General features: G+C 39.1%; 2 long non-coding RNA genes across 5 annotated transcripts in view; one reads left to right on the top strand and one right to left on the bottom strand.

Annotated features, from left to right (window-relative positions):
- LOC117873405 overlaps window positions 1-18,788 on the top strand; it is a 75,050-nt gene that overhangs the window by 51,177 nt on the left and 5,085 nt on the right. The window lies entirely within an intron of this gene.
- Window positions 1,876-10,146, bottom strand: LOC117873407. Of its 2 annotated transcripts, none has more exons than XR_004644719.1 (3): window positions 9,954-10,146; window positions 5,912-6,080; window positions 1,876-2,006 (listed from the first exon to the last, which is right to left on the bottom strand). It is a non-coding gene; the product is annotated as an uncharacterized LOC117873407 (long non-coding RNA). The 2 variants fall into 2 exon arrangements; XR_004644718.1 differs by lacking the exon at window positions 1,876-2,006 and adding an exon at window positions 2,317-2,494 and having other exon boundaries at window positions 5,921-6,080.

Below are 18,788 nucleotides of genomic sequence, written 5' to 3'. Positions count from 1 at the left end.
AGATTCAAATTTCTGAGATCAGAGCAAAAGAAAATGCTGAAAAGAGACAAACAGAAAGTGATGGCCAAACACAAGGAGAGACCTGTGGGTGGTTTCAAGTAGTTACTTAGGTCTGGTCTATACTACCCGCCTGAATCGGCGGGTAGAAATCGACCTCTCGGGGATCGATTTATCGCGTCCCGTCAGGACGCGACAATCGATCCCCAAATCGGCGCTCTAACTCCACCAGCGGAGGTGGTAGTAAGCGCCGCCGACAAAAAGCGGCAGAAGTCGATTTTGCCGCCGTCCTCACAACGGGGTAAGTCGGCTGCAATATGTCGAATTCAGCTACGCTATTCACGTAGCTGAATTTGCGTATCTTAAATCGACTCCCCGCTGTAGTGTAGATGTACCCTTAGCTAACTTCTCTCCAAGTCTATGGGTGTTATCATCTTGCCTTTCCTGGAATGTTTGATGTTATTTTTATTGACAGACAGTTATACAAGTGAAAATCATGAAATTTTCTAATTCACAGCACACGTTTCCTTTAATCACAAGAGATGTATTCTTCCAGGAGAAAAGATAGATGAGAAAGATGATAGGGGCCATGTTACTATCAAAAATTACATAATACAATAAGGACACTTTCGTTATTATAATAGCATCTTAGCCAAAAAAGCACTATAACTATTACATCTAAAAACCAGTGGATCGCTACTGATTTCACTGGAGTTACACCTGGTTTACATTGGTGTAAATGAAGCAGAATATGGCTCATTCTCTCACTTGCTTCAAAATCTTTTCATAATGGCAAAACTTCACCAACACTCAACAGCTCATCCATTAGCCAAATCGTATCTTGAACATAGCACAGGAAAGTTCATTCGGAATATGTCTGATCCAGCCAAATCTTTCTTGGAAGTACCATCCTGAAATGCAATAGTTCTATGAATATTACTAGACAACAGTAACTGGACATCTCTAGGTTATCTCTGGAAGTATAGGCTTTGGGAGGTGATATTTCTGGGAGCATAACAAAATATGCTGGCCACCTCCAGACTGAGACATAAGTGGACATATGTCTATATCTTATACTCTCAGTTTCAAAAAGACTATCTTCTTTTTTGAGGGTATTGGCCTACATGTAACTGGAGGCTTTTGAAGACTGGCGCATGTGACTGCCCAGAGCTCCAGCAGAGTTGATGACACAGACCTTAGTCTTTTCATGATGCCATGTGTTTTGGTCTATTTGGCTAACGTGAGGGACAGGGCCCAAATGTCTTCCTCAGTTCTGGTATGTAGTTTGTGGAGAGGGACAGAGTTGACACTATAGACCAGGGAAAGGGCAAATGCCTGTTCTATTTACATGCTACAACACTAACAGAATCAGAGTCCCAGCTGTTACCTGAATGAAAACGGAAAAGCAACAGCACCAAACAATGGCAGCTATATGGATTTCTGTTTAGAAATTGCTTAAGCAAACTAAAGCACAACTCAGGACAGCAACCTAAGCCATTTTTAAAAACACGATGCCCCAGCAACAGCAGCATATGGAAGACAATAACTATCCTTTTATGCTAGCTGTAGTCCTCCAGGACTGGAGAGAAAAAAGCAAGTGAAGGATCAAATGGATTCCAAGTCAAGTAAAGCACTGTGCAGACTGAAGATGTTTGAAGCCAAACCACCGGACACATTTGTCAAACTCTTAAAAAAATAGCAATGTGGGATCAAAGCAGAAACACTTGACAAATATCAACATTTGTCACCTACTTTTACTTTTGATGTACTTCATTTTGAAGACTTCTTTTAAAAAAAACAGGACAGTCTAATCTTTCAGCACACATAGTTGGCTCCTTCAAAAAGAAATGCAAAGACAATATTGCTGAAACATGGAAGTTTTTAATGAGGGCAGATTAAAAGAATCAGTGCATGAAAAACAAGTAACCCGTGAAACTGTGTTAAGCAACAGTGAAGAGCTCATTTCTTGGTGATGTCATCAAGATGTATAAGTGTTTGGGTAGTTCTCCCTGAAAAAAACAAACATGAAACAATAATGCATTGTCTTATTTCAAATTTAAGTAAGGGGTCATGGAGCACTTGAGTCAACAAAAATAGAGAGCTATTTTATAGCTGGACAGCGGGAGAGAGCCATGCTTGATATAAGTCCATTCATTTCAGGGCAGTTGTGGCTGTGATGAATCCAGATCAATAAATGTACTCTCTGATCCAATATGTGGACAGAAAAGGGAAAAGAGTTAGTAACCTTTGTCCTGACCACGTTCATTTGTGTGTTTTTCTCAGGCTTTGTGAACTGTGCAGTCCATATTCTTCAGACAGAAAGTAAGTCAAGTCCTTGGGTCAGTCATGCTGACGTTTCTACAGGCCTGGGCGCCAGTTCTGTTTTCCTCACCCCTTCCATCAGATGCTTTTCATGTCTGCACTGACATCTAGAGCAGCAAAATTCCAATTAGAATTGGAGGACCTTTAACTTGGTTTATGAGTGAACTTCTCCATGCTGAAAGATTTACAATTCTATGGTCAAGGTATTTCTCTGTATAATGTGAGATACATAACAACAACAATAGCTCAGACTTAATTTAGGAAATTCAGTAATTGTCAAGTGTGGTAAATCATCTTTAAAGCAAACACTCTTAAAGTCTTAGATAAAGTTCATTCCCCCATGAAGAGGTGATAGCATGGAATGCCATGAGGTTCTGGGCAGGGTTTCAAAGCAGTTAAGTCACATTAGGTGAGATATAGTTGCCTATTGCTGCTGGGATTTCTGGGAATGCTGGCACCTGGGTGACATGCCGGATAATCTTTAACAGGGGAAGTCTGTCTGGTGCCTGTCTTTTGTTCCAACTTCACTTTCATAATTGAGAACCCTTATGATATACTTGCTATTCACAGCAATGCTTTAGCCTGTCACAAGTGTGGCCCTGGTGATTATAGTTAGGCAAATACAGAGAGAACCCACACATGTTTAAGTCCTTCAAAGTATCTTTTTTGTTCAGTTTCCATTTGTTAATATTTGACCAAGTCTGTGGTTTGATCAAGTACTTCCCAAATATATTTCAGCTTTTTTGAAAAAAAAAATAAATAATAATTATACGGTGCTAAGCGCATTTATGGATAGAACTAGTTTTGCAGGTTTAGCCATCTGTCCCTTCCTTGCATAGTGCTACTCTTGTAAAACTGTCTGTCATATAACTCATGAACTCATTATGCCCCCATGGCATTACATTCATTTCCTGGATGTCTAATCAAGATAATTTCTTAGAGATTGTAAAAGCAGGAGATCTAGGAAGATGTGGCTCAAAATACTTATTGCTGTGATGGGGAAAGCTGGCATTCGAATGTTGAAAGAACTATTTACAACTTTGCTTCACTTTGAAAATGATGTAATCAAAACTCCTTAGAAAGGTGCTCATGACCCTGGTTACACTAAAACAAACTTTATCATAATGAAAATTATGACTGGAGCAAAATGATTATCACTCAGGTTATTAATTACCTGGGGGCTGGACTAGATGACCTGTGGGTCCCTTCTAACCCTATGATTCTGTGATTACAGTAGAACCTCAGAGTTACGAATACCAGAGTTACGAACTGACCAGTCAACCACAGACCTCATTTGGAACCGGAAATACGCAATCAGGCAGCAGCAGACACACACAGAAAAAGCAAACACAGTACAGTACTGTGTTAAACGTAAACTACTAAAGATAATAAAGGGAATGTTTAAAAAAAAGATTTGACAAGGTAAAGAAACTGTTTCTGTGCTTGTTTCATTTAAATTAAGATGGTTAAAAGCAGCATTTTTCTTCTGCATAGTGAAGTTTCAAAGCTGTTTTAAGTCAATGTTCAGTTGTAAACTTTTGAAAGAACAGCCATAATGTTTTGTTCAGAGTTATGAACATTTCAGAGTTACGACCAACCTCCATTCCCGAGCTATTCATAACTCTGAGCTTCTACTGTATACCTGAATTCCGCTTGTGTTATGCATACAAGGAATTTCAAATATTTGTTCCATACATGTGGGCCATACTCTGTCCCATCACTAAGGTTGCATGTATAAACAAGGGCAGAAACGTCCCATGATTGAGAAGATTTCTGCTCCCTCACTTTTTTGGTAAAGAATACTCAGTTTTGGCTTTTGTGTATTGATATTATTGAATATTTATATTATGGTAGTGCCCCAAGTCCCTATCATTACTATTTATCATTAGAGCACCGACTCTGCATGATGCTTTCCAAAAGTTGGAATAGATGAGGTCCTATCCCTAAAGAGCTAGGAGCTGCTATTCCAAATATTTATGAGTGGAATGGATATTTGTAAAGATGCTATGTAATCACAGTACAGGCAGCATGATTTGCATTTACACTAAATCCCCTTCGCCCCACTTCTGGCACGGTCTAAAGCCTCAAAGTGGGTGTCAATTATATCAATGATATGGTATTTATGTAAATCACGTATTTACACTTATATTAACTCCCCTATACATTGCCAAAGTAATACAACAGAGTGTTACTGGGAGAATCAGGCCCAGAATTTTTTCCTACAGAGCATGTATGAGAATTCTGATGTGTGTTTTTGCAAGCACCAAAACTTTGTTTACACACTATAGAACGTGGAGAAAGGGGGAGGTTGTAATGTTAACCAATGAAGGAACCCACTATATTTGAAAAAGAAATCTTAACATTTCAGTTTAGGGCATCATGATGGACTTCGACACAGGGACAATGATGTCGTCGTGAAAAACAATGGCATTTTCCTAACATTTTTATCAGATTGTACTGCATTATCATAATAAAGTAAACATTAATAATGGATATGTCTCAAAGGTTGGCTTTGGACAGTGCTTAACACAATGGGGCTCCATTCTTGGTTAGCCCTTAGCTGTCCACAAAATAAACATGATTATTAATAATAATAATTGTTCCCTGCCAAGCTCACCTCTTATTTCCCCACTGGAAGACACTGGATAAACCAAATTTCTTCTAATTACTCACAATCTCCTACTAGCCCTAGTGGGAAAATAGACAACCTGCATGTTCTTCTTTGCAGAAGTTCAGATCGCTGTTGAACAACTCCCCTTTAGCTTTGTAAACTAAGCCACTTAATAGTTCATGTTTTCAAAGCATAAATCAGGCTCGTATCTTGGATGCAACTGGTACAGTTACAACAGGGTCTGTTTAAATCAGCTCAGAAAGTGAAAACCAAATAATGAATGAGCACAGAATATTAGGTTGGCAAAACTCCATCATGATGATTTGTTTTAGAAGTTGCAGCTGATTTACAGGTTTGGGGCCTTCGCTGGTGCTCTGTAGGTTTAAGGCAAAATAGTTCAATAAAAATTATTGCTAACCACAATTCTGCTGATCCAGGAAATATTCTAAGGATGACAGTATATGACAGAGATATGTGAAACAGCATTATATTCTAGCCAGTCCTGTCATACTTTTGAACAATACATTTTACTGGAATTCCTAAAGTTTAACAACATTCTGGGACATATTCTTAGCCCCACTACAGGCCCTTTGCAATGCTGTAGTGGCCCAAAGGGGTCCTAAAGCAGGTTTAGCACAATTTTTATGGATTCCCTGGTGGAATCCATAGAGGGGCAATCTCTGGGTGGTGTCGAGCTGGAGTAGTGGCTTTACATCCCACCAGCCCCTGAAAGAAAGGAAGCGTGGCCAGGTCATCTCTACTTCCCAGCTATCCCCGACCACTGGAGTGGACCTTGGTGACCAGACTTTATGCTGCTTTAAATTGCGCAGGGTGGAAAAATGTCCACCCCTCCCCCCTCCAGCCCCAGGAATAAGGGGACTTTAAGCTGGTATAAAATCACCTTTCTCCCACACACCCTGGTCTTGTACCAGCACAATTTTGGCCAGACCAGAAAATCTGAGCCTCTGATTTTAAACTGACCTCTCTTACCAATGATTTTCCTTGGTGCTTCACCTCTTCCACATCAAGGAGAACAACATAAAGAGCCTTGAAAAGATAACAGTGCAGAGAACATAGCCTTTGAAAAGTTGCTTTCTTGGGTCTAGTGTAATTTTTCTTTCATTGGGAATGAGAGGATCACTGCTTTCCCCTGCAATGTAATTGTAATATGTTTTATTTCCGTAGTATCACCTTTCAACATCAAACACTTATCCTTCAGAAAGAGCTCCCATCCTCACCCCTACATGAAGGACAGGCCATTTTTATATGATTAAAGGGACACAACCAAAGTATTTTTCAGCATTAGTAAAACCTTTCCCCCTCAGTGCTGATATAATAAACTGGAATCTGTTTCTTATCCTTCTGTTAGAGATACCGATGGCTGGGATAGAAGTGATTCATACACCTGAATTCATCAGTTTCTTCTGTAGGGACACTGTTTACATGCATTAACAGGTAGTATTAAATAAAGCAAAATTTTCTATTGTACCTTGCTGTGAGACAATGGAAATAGAAATTTAAGCTATGTTAATGCCAAATTCAGAGCTGCTATAAGCAGGTTGCAACTCCACTAAGTTCAGTGCTGGGAAGCAGGGCTGTTTTTAGCCCTTCCAATATTTTGTTTTTTAATTAAAACAAATACAAACTCAAGGGGCCAAATTTTGATCTCAGTTAAACCCATACCACAAAGCTCAAATCAACTGGGCTTTATAGGTGTGACTAAGAGCATAATTTGGCCTACAAAGAAGAAAATGTAATGGCCATGAAGCCAATGCGGAGCTTTGGCTAAGGCTGTCCCAGAGATTCTCCTGTAAAATCAAATAAAAAGAGAGGTCTCATTAGGCCTGGCAAAGCAAAAAGAGGCAACAACAGGATATTATTCCAACTATGACATGAAACAAAGAGAGAGAGGATCTCAAAAGATCCAGGATAAAGGCTGATATAGTTTTTCCAACCACTGGAAACTAAACACAAGAAACAATAAGCTAGAGGCAATAACATTTCAAGACTATTCTTCTCCCTTGGTGATCTGAAAACTGAAAATGGTCTCTCAAAATATGCTCATTTTAGGAATACTATCAGCGACCAAATAATCCTGTAATGAAGGGATAGAGCTCTTGTGCCAATGGCTTTCTGATTAAAATTAGGAGAGTAGATACACTTGACCCAAATAGGGAACATGTATGGAATTAATCATACAAGTATATGGAGTGTTGAAGTAGTAATGGGTTTAATCTGCAGCAAGGGAGAGTTAGGTTAGATATTATGAAAAACTTTCTAACTAGAAGGGTAGTTGAACTCTGGAATAGGCTTCCAAGGGAGGTTGTGGAGGTTTTTAAGAGCAGTTGACACCTGTCAGGGATGGCCTAGTTTACTTGGTCCTGCCTTAGCATAGGGGGTTGGACTTGACCTCTCGAGGTCCCTTCCAGCCCTACATTTCTATGACTCTATGAAATTATAGGCAACAACTGAATACACAGTAAAATATCCTAGTTTGATATGAAAGCATCTTAAGACTTGAGTAAGTTTTAGTAGATTTTACAGAGCTTCATAAATTGGGACTGGAGGACTCCAGATTTTGTTAGTATTGCTTGATGTATTCTGGTTCCTGGATACTGTATGTCTGTTTTGGTCTAATGGGGAAACACCTTTGATTAAGAAAAAAGTATACAAAAGTTGGTCATTAACAGGACAATACTATTCTGCATGCATGGGGCCCAATCATTCAATAGCATCTCCTGTGATGCCCCATTGATTTCAAAGGAGACTATGGATCCAGAGATCCTTGCACCAGATCCAACTGCAAGATCAGAGTAGAGCAGGTCACACTGTGCTTGATCCTTTAATGTACCCGACACTTGGGCCCCAATCCAACAAAGTATTTAAGGAATGATTTTTCATTAGTTCAACATTTCATTAGTTTCAACATCTTGAAAGTTTTTATTGAACATTTTTTGTTTTGAACATTTTCATTTTTGAATTTTTTTTTTTTTTGATGTTTTCCTTTTTCCTTCTCCACTCTCTCCGTTTTCCCTTATTATTCCCCTTTTCCATTCTGCCACCGAAAATGGAGGGGAGGAGAAAAAAGGTGGAGAGAAAAGGAAAAACAATAAATCAGAAAGCCAAAACATCAGACTAGTTTTTTGTTAGGGGTATTTTTTTTTTACTTTCTGATTTTATTTTTAAAAAATTGAAAAAACAGGATGATTTTTCAAGAAAACTTTATATTTTGAAATATAGCACATTTTTGATAATAACATTTTCATACAAAAAATGTCAACCAGCTCTACTCAAATTCTACAATTTTAAAGTGGTTCTAATTAGGGCTGTCAAAGCAATTAAAAAAATTAATTGCAATTAATCGCGCAGTTAAAAAAATCATGATTAATCGTGATTAATTGCACTGTTAAACAACAATAGAATAGCATTTATTTAAATATTGTGGATGTTTTCTACATTTTCAAATATATTGCTTTCAATTACAACACAGAATACAAAGTGCTCACTTAATATTTATTTTTTATTTAAAGTATTTGCATTGTAAAAAAACAAAAGAATAGTATTTTTAATTCACCTAATACAAGTACTGTAGTGCAATCTCTTTATCATGAAAGTTGAACTTACAAATGTAGAATTATGTACGAAAAAAACTTCCATTCAAAAATAAAACAATATAAAACTTTAAAGCCTGCAAGTCCACTTAGTCCTACTTCTTGTTCAGCCAATCGCTCAAACAAGTTTGTTTAAATTTGCAGGAGATAATGCTGCCCACTTCTTGTTTACAATGTCACCTGAAAGTGAGAACAGGTGTTCACATGGCACTGCTGTAGTCAGTGTCACAAGATATTTACATGCCAGATGCACTAAAGATTCATATGTCCCTTCATGCTTCAACCACCATTCCAGGGGACATGCGTCCGTGCTGATGATGGGTTCTGCTCGATAACCATCCAAAGCAGTGTGGACCGATGCATGTTGATTTTCATTAACTGATTCAGATGCCACCAACAGAAGGTTGATTTTCTTTTTTGGAGGTTTAGATTCTGTAGTTTCCGCATCGGAGTGTTGCTCTTTTAAGACTTCTGAAAGCATGCTCCACACCTCATCCCTCTCAGATTTTGAAAGACACTTCAGATTCTTAAACCTTGGGTCGAGTGCTGTAGCTATCTTTAGAAATCGCACATTGGTACCTTCTTTGCATTTTGTGATCTGCAGTGAAAGTGTTCTTAAAATGAACAACGTGCTGGGTCATGATCCAAGACTGCTATAACATGAAATATATGGCAGAATGCCAGTAAAACAGAGCAGGGGACATACAATTCTCCCCCAAGGAGTTCAGCCACAAATTTAATTTATGCATTATTTTTTTTAATGACTATCATCAGCATGGAAGCATGTCCTCTGGAATGGTGGCCGAAGCATGAAAGGGCATACAAATATTTAACATATCTGGCATGTAAATACCTTGCAATGCTAGCTACAAAAGTGCCACGCAAATGCCAGTTCTCACTTTCTGGTGACATTGTAAATAAGAAATGGGAAGCATTATCTCCTGTATATGTAAACAAAATTGTTTGTCTGAGCGATTGGCTGAACAAGAAGTAGGACTGAGTGGACTTGTAGGCTCTGAAGCTTTACATTGTTTTGTTTTTGAGTGCAGTTATGTAACATCTACATTTGTAAGTTGCACTTTCACAACGAAGAGATTGCTCTACAGTACTTGCATGAGGTGAATTGAAAAATACTATTTCTTTTGTTTATTATTTTTACAGTGCAAATATTTGTAATAAAAAATAATATATACTTTGATTTCAATTACAACACAGAATTCAATATATATAAAAATGTAGAAAAACATCCAAAATATTTAATACATTTCCATTGGTATTCTATTGTTTAATAGTGTGATCAAAACAGTGATTAATCTTGATTAATTTTTTTAATCACTATTAATTTTTTTGAGTTAATCACATGAGTTCACTGCAATTAATCAACAGCCCTAGTTATAATAAAACTTACCTACCTCACAGTGGGTTTGAGAATAAATTCATTGATATTCATCATGTACTTTGAGATCCTCAAACAGAAGGTGTTAAGAAATGCAAAGTATTATTGCTTCCTCTTATTCAGACATAGTATTCCAATTGAAAATTCGTCTGATTCAGAGTGCAGCAGCTAGGAAAGAAGAAGACTGGGAGCTAAACTCGAAGCTGAATTCATGCTGGCGACCAGTGAAAAATGGTAATATTGCCCTTCTATCTGCTGTATGAGCTATTTATATATATATATTGCTAGTATATATTAAAGGACAATTCAGTTTTATAATATGTCATTCACGTAGAGTGGAAATGATGTTGGCAGCTGTAGGATATTTTTTCTGTTTCACATTTTTCCAAGAAATATGGGACAAAGTTTTGTGTAATTTTCAAAGTGACCTTGATTATGCAATTCAGTATAACTGCAATTCCAGACTACCTCAAAGCCTCCAGTAATTTTGTCAGGCACGAAGGAGCGACTGAGAAGAAACATTCAGCGTGTATATGGTTATATACCATGTGTCTTGCTTCCCTATTCAATGGTCATATAAGAATGAGCGAATGCAGAGGAAGGAAAGATCTAAAGCTTCCACAGTTTGGGCTCCTTCAGGCGATATACACGAAGAAGCAGCATGTAGATGATGATCTATTGCAAAGAATCATAGCCTAAATTTATTTTTGTTAGAAAGATAAATATAGAGAGGTCCCAGTTCAACAAAGCACTTTAGTATATACTTAACTTTAAGCAGAGGCTTAAATTCTATTAAAGGCAAAGGGTGAAATCCTGGCCCCATTGGAGTAAATGGCAAACCAGTGCTTTAATACCGAACTAAACTGCAAAAGCTTTTCTTTCTTAGAGAACCTTTCATGCAGTCAGTGGCTTTACAGTTTTTAATGCTTTCGAGTTTGAACCCAATACAGGGTAGGGGCCAGACATGCTTACTCACATGAATAGTCATAGAAATGAATGGGAAATCTTCCACGGATAAAGCCTTGTAAGGTCAAAACCCTGCTCCCCTCATCAAACTTGGTCAATCATCATAACATTTCATGTCATTGACCCATGTTGAGGAGACCAGCAAAAGGAACTAGAAATAACTTTTCACAAAGTGCTCTTTGCCATCAGAGTAACTGATGTAGCTTAATAAAACTGCACTCCTATTCTGTTACCACTGTATGTGAGCAACTCCCACTAACATCAGTGGGAGATGTGCCTGCAACAGAACCAGATCAGGATACCTGGTGCCATTTTTGTGCTGAAAAAATCTAACAAGTTATCAGAAATGACAACTGGGTTATCTTTAGATTAGATCATAATTTAAACATACAAAGATGTAAGCCATCTGCCCCTCAACATCACAAATTCCCAACAGAACGACAAAAAAAGGAACCTAAAAGAGGCTTCTCCACCAGGCATTGCAAACACATTCCACTCATTTCCTTGACATCTTTCTCTTCTGTCTTAAAACCTACGTAGGTTTTCCCACCCAGGTAACATGCCTTCCAAGTCTTCTTGATTTGGTGAGGCAAAGAAGGCTAAAAGAAAGATTTTCCATTAATCACTGTTTTCCTAAAGACTGGTAGCACCATGTTTCTTGCTAAATTGGACAAGAATTTCCCAGTCATTGCAGGTCCCTTCCTAAAGCATCTCCAAAAAGATCAACTCTGGTCAATCAAGCCCCAGTTTTCTTGTCTCTAGCTTGTGATATGTTTTATGATCTGGGATGCAACAGATTGCTAGCCTGCAATGTTTGGAAATAGTAGATGATTAAACACTCTGGCCAGGTGTAAATGCAACCTTTGTCTTCTGACTGCTGTGTGAGAATTACCTTCCTCCTCGAAGTCCTCAGCTGGCACTGCTTGCATTCAGTGTTATAAATGTTCCCTATTGCAGTTGTAGCCAAGAAGACCTCCCACTTTCTAATCTATGAATGAAGCAATGAAATATGTATCACTAGATTTTCCTGAGTTACTGCAAAAATGCTGAGCAAGCTACAAAAAATTTAAAAGAATGTGGTCTGGGAGTTGTGTGGTTTTTTTTTTCCCCTCCCTTCCCCTGGGGGATTTTGTACCAGGTAAATAATAAAAAATGTGTAATGATTTACTAGGCTTTTAAACCTGAACTGAAGGTAAGTTTGCATTGCTGTTCCAGATAAATATTCTCACTGGCTCCTTTTTTTCCTTTTCCATGATTGTCACACCATAGAGTCCCCCAATCCTGATTTATCCTTTATTCTTCAGCCGTTTGGGCAACATTCAGATCTGACCTTTAGAGTCATAAACTGTTTCGCAACAAAATAACAAGAAACAATATTGAATAGCTAGGTTTCCATTGGGTTTCTGCTGAAAGGAAAAAACTCCACGGTATAGCGAGAGAGAGAAAGCATGCAAATAATGTGGATGTTCCGCTGTGCAATTAAATTGTTAAACTGAGGGGGCAGACAGCCCTGTGTCCACACTAACCAGCATCAGCAGAGTAAGCCCTTTGAGAATCAATCTCAGAAGCTATTTTATTTACTTTTTAAGGTAGAGCTCTCACAAAGAGGCATATGCTGTAGCAAGATTATTACTGAACAAATACCAGGCAGAAAGAGGGTTTTTTCTCAGTACACTGGGTCTGGCTACTGTTCAAGGTGAAATTGAAGGTAGCTGAATCAGTCTCCAAGTATCTTTATTTAACTGAAATCATTTCCCCCCCTATATGCTTTTTGTTTATTTGAACTTTGTCTGCCTATAGTCCACACTCCACACACGAAAACCCACCTCTCTTTTTGGTCTGTTGACATGCCTTGAGGGGCAGGACTGTGTCACCTGCTATTGATTCCCCTGAACTGATCTTTGGAAGTGGAGTGACTATACCAGAATCAAGTCATTTTTATTCTGGCATAGTGTCCACATGGGGTGGTAAACCACTATAGTTATAATGACGTAATTACACTACTATAGTTCTGCCAGCCAATACCCCTGTATAGACAAGCCCTTTTGAGTAAGATGCTGAGACTTCAGTAGATTTACTACAGAAAATTGGAATTTAAAGACTTTGGGTCAGATTCCCAGCCCTAATAAGGTTGCTCAGTGTCCTTAAAGTCACGGTGAAGTAACCACGTGCGGATTCCTGGAATAGGGGAATCACCAGATAGCAAAGAGCGATCTCTAGCTGCCACAACAGGCCATTGGTGGCTAAAAGTTAGATCCCTAAAGTAAAGTTACCTTTGCCTTCAAGTTCTTCTCAAGTTCTGCTTGGGCAGATCAGAGGATTGGGGCCATTGTTCAACTACCACCACCACCTTATCCTATCAAGGCTATATAAAAGCAGAACCCACCAGCGCACAAAAATACGCTGATTTGCAGGTGTAACAGTTGTGTGCACATTTTTGCAGATTCATCAGTGTTCATCTTTGGGAAATTTGGTCCAATACATTGTTCTTATTAAAAATGCAAGTATCATGTAATAGTTTGGGAAATATTTGAAGGTCAAACTCAGTGGATTTTTATTTGGTGAGAAGGACACTATTAATATATATGTATATGATAGATGCAGAGCCTGATTTTCACACAGATTAGGCATGCAATTGTGAGCACACCAACACGTCTAATTTGTTTGTGCAGTTATTGACCGGGTACACAATGCAGGTAATTGCAAGCACAATGCATCTAATTACCCATTTGCTCATGCAATTCACAATTACACAAAGTCTAGATTGCAAATTACAAACATTTGCCTTCTTAAATTAATTCAATTTTAAATGAAAATCAGGCCTATAATCTAAACTTGTTTTATTTTTGTAAATCCTTTTACATCAGAATTATGAAGCTATAAATTTTTCTAAATGTTTATATTACATTGATGACCATGGTATCTGAGCACCTTAAAATCTATACATATGTATATACTGTATAATCCATTACTTACCTATACCCTGTACTGTTTAAAAATGGAAACACACATCATTAAATCCTTCTCCTTATTTTTGTTGTGCACTTTGGAATACCATTCCATATTTTAAACATCAATCAAATGTACCCCTTTCTCACCCACTTATCTGTAACATCCTGGCTGTCCCACCTTCAGTGTAAATTCCACCAGTTTACCTCTGAACTTTGCAAGACATCATTGATCTTAACAGGATACAAAATAGGATTGGACATTTACATACTTAATGTGAACATACAGAGTTACTGTAGCAATGATTAAAACACCAGAATTTACTACTGGGACTAAGGAAGCAAAGTTTTATTTCTAGCAGATTATTCCATAATTTTCCACTATAGGGCTTTCATAGAATCATAGAACCATAGGCTTAGAAGGGAGCGCAAGGGTCAGCTAGTCTAACCCCCTGCCAAGATGCAGGATTTGTTGTGGCTAAACCATCCAAGACAGATGGCTATCCAGCCTCCTTTTGAAAACCTCCTGTGAAAGAGATTCTACAACTGCCCAAGGCAGTCTGTTCCATTGTCCTACTATTCTTACAGTTAGGAAGTTTCTGCATCTTCCTATAAAGCATTTGTACAGCCTGTGGTTAGAGACAGAATACTGGACTACATGGACCTCTGATCCAATGTGGCAGCTTCTAAATTCTGATAGCTCTGCTGAATTTGAACAATTCTTATTCCTATCTACATGCTCTTCTGAGCAGTGTAGCTTAAACCACAGAGTTTTAGTGTAGGGGAGATGATAGTGCCAGAAAATGACAGTAGCAGGAGTCCTCACAACATCAGTACGGACCAGAGGAGTGTGATAAAATTCTAATAATTGGAAAACAATGGCCCCAAATGGTGTTTTTTCACTATTTGTGAAAAATAATATTTTTGTGACTTTTTGAGGGGGAGGGAGCACTTATATGTAGCAAAAGCAATTTTCACAAGTAAAAACGTTCTTCCGCTGAGGATCTTCTACCTTATTCTATGGGGAAAGATTGTTGAGGCTGCAAACAAAACTGGTGGCGATAAGAGCTCTGGTGCATTTGGATTAACAATATAAGTAAATAGACAGGGTTTTTCCCCCCTGTCAGAGTCCTATTTCCCTTGATGTACACTGCTTACCCTGAACCCTCCTCAGACCTTCATTATGGCCACTAACCTCATGGCCAGACACAGCTAAACAGGATTCCCTTGAGCATCCATCAGCACTACACCTCACTTCCCTGGCCCTCTCTTCCATCCCACAGAGCCAGAGAAAACTACCAAGACTTTAATCACGGGCTCATTCATGGCAGCACAGATTAGATTACTACTACTAGGCCCCTGAGCTAGCCTGAATGTAACCATTTTACATTTCACAGTGGTAGCCGTGTTAGTCTGTATCAGCAAAAACAACGAGGAGTCCTTGTGGCACCTTAGAGACTAAAATTTATTTGGGCATAAGCTTTCGTGGGCTAGAACCCACTTCATCGGATGCATGAAGTGAAAAATACAGGAGGAGGTATAATTATTTCTCTCATTAGACTGACCTCACACTTGGTAAAGCAACCCCCATCCTTTCATGTATTTATACTTCCTCCTGTATTTTTCACTTCATGCATCCGATGAAGTGGGTTCTAGCCCACGAAAGCTTATGCCCAAATAAATTTTAGTCTCTAAGGTGCCACAAGGATGGTTTGTTGTTTTTTCCATTTTCCATTGTTTCTTTCTTGCATCTGCTTCTTAGCTAATAAAATGTACATTCAGCGGCACAGAGGAACATTCTCCTGCATTTATGCCAGACTTGGGTTTGCTATACTCAGTATTGAGCTGGCTTCCACAGTGAAGCCTGCTCACATGAAGTGGCATTACCACATCTTTCTATCCAGCTTGCTCATCACGGCCTCATGTAAGCCCCTACCCAGCGTAAGAACAATTACAAGGATATTTCTCTCTTCCTACCAGCAAGAATCAGGCTTGAGTTTTGATTTGGTTTATTAATATTTATGCTTTTGTTTTGTTTTCTGAGCACCCCAGATGGCTTTGCTGCTGTTTGTTATATCAGGAAAAGTGGTCCAAGTCTTTTGGGAGGCATTAATGTTACTGCAGGAGGGAAGTTATGAATGATAATCTGGTCCAGGAGTTCTGAGGCCAGAGACATCAGAGATGACTGAAACTAGTATAGAGGGCTGACGATGGGAAGCAGAGGCTGTAAGGAAAGGGATTTGTCATCTCTGGATGTGACGGTAAGATGATCCTATGGGATGAAGTAGCAGTGATTGGGGATAGATTACTTGTTTCTGGTGCATTCTCATGCTTACAAATGAATCACCACTGGAAAATTTCCTCCTGATTATTCTCCTGTATATAATAGAAACTCTGACACAACCTCATAAGCTGTTTTATCCACCTTCTCTTACTCCCAATGTCTTCCCCAGGTCTTTAGAAATTACTGCCAGATATCACCTTTTTGCATTGTTAATTTCTTTTCCAGGGTGAAAATTCTTCACACACACACACACACACACACACACACACACACACTTTTTTAAAATTTTCAGAGTAGCAGCCGGGTTAGTGTGTATCCGCAAAAAGAACAGGAGTACTTGTGGCACCTTAGAGACTAACAAATTTATTAGAGCATAAGCTTTTGTGGGCTTATGCATCCGAAGAAGTGGGCTGTAGCCCACGAAATCTTATGCTCTAATAAATTTGTTAGTCTCTAAGGTGCCACAAGTACTCCTGTGCTTTTTAAAAAGTGTTTACTTATGTGGGGGCAATAGTTTAAAAGATAAATGGAAAAGAGGATGTAGCCTGGAATGGCTTTAGCAACACAAACAGTGCCAGAGGGGAAAAAACCTGTGCCTGTTCTCTCCCAGCCCAGAATTGTTCTAACATGACACCCCTTATAATTAATTGTACAGCACATGATTAGTCTCTATTGACAGACCTAGAGCCAATTGACTTTTTTATCTGGCTGAGGAGAAAATATGAAGTGTCTGCAGCCATGCATACAATATGCCTTCTCATGATTATACCAGATAGCTGAGCAATTAGAATCAGTTGTACCAGCTCATATGTTAGAGGCAGGAGTAGCAGGATTACTGTCTAACTTTTGCCTTTAATATGAAAATGAAGAAGGTAGCAACAAATTCAATAAACCATAAAAGCCAAACAAAGCCAACTCAAAGTCCACTTGTCAATAATCTGAAAGGCTCAGAGGACAAATGCAGTTGATGAAGGTGCTCATGGTTCTCTAGTGGCTGATAGGGTCAAATACTCAAGAGAAAACATGCACCAATGGGGGGAAAACAAAAAAACAAAAACAAATTGCAGAAAAATGTGTCCTGTTCATTTTCAGGAGACCAAAGTTGAAATGGATTTGCTTATACTGTAGCACCTTTTACATTCCAGGCATCCAGGAGTGCTTTGCAAAGCAAATGAGTGTGCTGGTTGTCCAGTGACTGGATGGGCTGTTTTCCACATAGAGAGAGAAGAACAGGGACTTTCAGTCTAGAGGGTTTTATTTTAGATTAAGGAAAACAATAAAGAGAGACAACTAATACAAACTCTCCATGACAGAGAAAGCAGAGTGGCCATCTCCCCCTGCAAGGTCCTTCACCTTGAATCCCTAAGCAAATTGGCCCCTCAGCAGACAGGGGGCCTGACTTCTTAGGCCTCATCTGCACAAGAAAATTGTACTAATTTAACTACATCATTTTGGAAGCCCCAGGTAGTTAAATTGGTGCAACCCACTTGTGTGGACGCTCTCATTTCAGTTTAAATCAGCGCGCCTTCAATCCACTTAGCTAATATCTACACACAGAAGCTGCACCAGTTTAATTTCAATTGGTTTTAAAACAATGTTAAAAAAATGGGTTAAAACCCCTGCATGGGTACCCTTAAACTTGTTTAAATCAGGCTCATATCAGCTTAGCTTACACTTGAATGTACAAAACCAGGTTTAAACCAATATAAAAGTGTTCACATAAGGGCTTGCACCAATTTCAATAGGTTTTTTTTTAAAATCACATCTTTAGCTAAAGCAGCGCAACCTGTGTGTAGGCCAAGCCTTAGAAACTGATCTAAGCTAAATCAATGTAAGACACTCTTAAACCAAGATAAGTGCCTCCATGCAATAGAGCTGCACTAGTTTAACTTAATCAGTTTAGAAGATGATTAAGTTGAATTAGTATAATTTTCTCAGTATAGGTAAGGCTTTACTTTAGCAGGAGCAGTATGTAGGAAAAAAGAATCATAGCTCCATACACCCGTTATGAGTCCCATTCTCCCTTCCACTCAATAGCTGCAGCATCCCATTGAAATCACTGGGACTTGTACCCTCCTCATCTGAAAGCAGAACTGAGGTCTTCATGTCAGCAGTTGCTCACATGCAGCCTTGGATATTTGGCTCTGTTTTACTGAGCAAAGGAATGTTGCCAAGGCCTTCGAAGAAATTAAATGAGGCCTCTCCCAAAACTCAAACCAAAACTTGGTTTTATAACCTAAAACCATATTCATTTAAATGATTATGTTGTACCGTACTCAGAAGCATGCTAGGTGCTTTATATAGGGTTACCATTCGTCCGGATTTACCCGGACATGTCCTCTTTTTTGTACTAAAAATAGCGTCCGGGGGGAATTTGTAAAGCACTCACAATGTCCGGGATTTCCCCCTCCCCCGGCAGAGCAGAGCAGAGCAGAGCGAGCGGCTGGGAGGGCTGCAGGGAAGTCCTGGGCTGGACTCTGGAGCAGCTGTAGAGGAGCCGGATCCGCCCTGCATTCTGAGCAAGTATATCAGCACAAAGTGCAGCCCTCCCCTTTTGCAACTGGGAGCAGTTTCTGCCATGCAGCGTAGCAAAACGGGAGCGAGAGCACTTTGTGCTGATACAAGGGCAGCTCTCCCCTGCAGCCCGGTCCGG

Source organism: Trachemys scripta, chromosome 2 (assembly GCF_013100865.1).
Source record: "Trachemys scripta elegans isolate TJP31775 chromosome 2, CAS_Tse_1.0, whole genome shotgun sequence".
In the NCBI taxonomy this organism is placed as follows: Eukaryota; Metazoa; Chordata; order Testudines; family Emydidae; genus Trachemys; species Trachemys scripta.
This window is presented reverse-complemented; position numbering and strand designations above follow the sequence as displayed.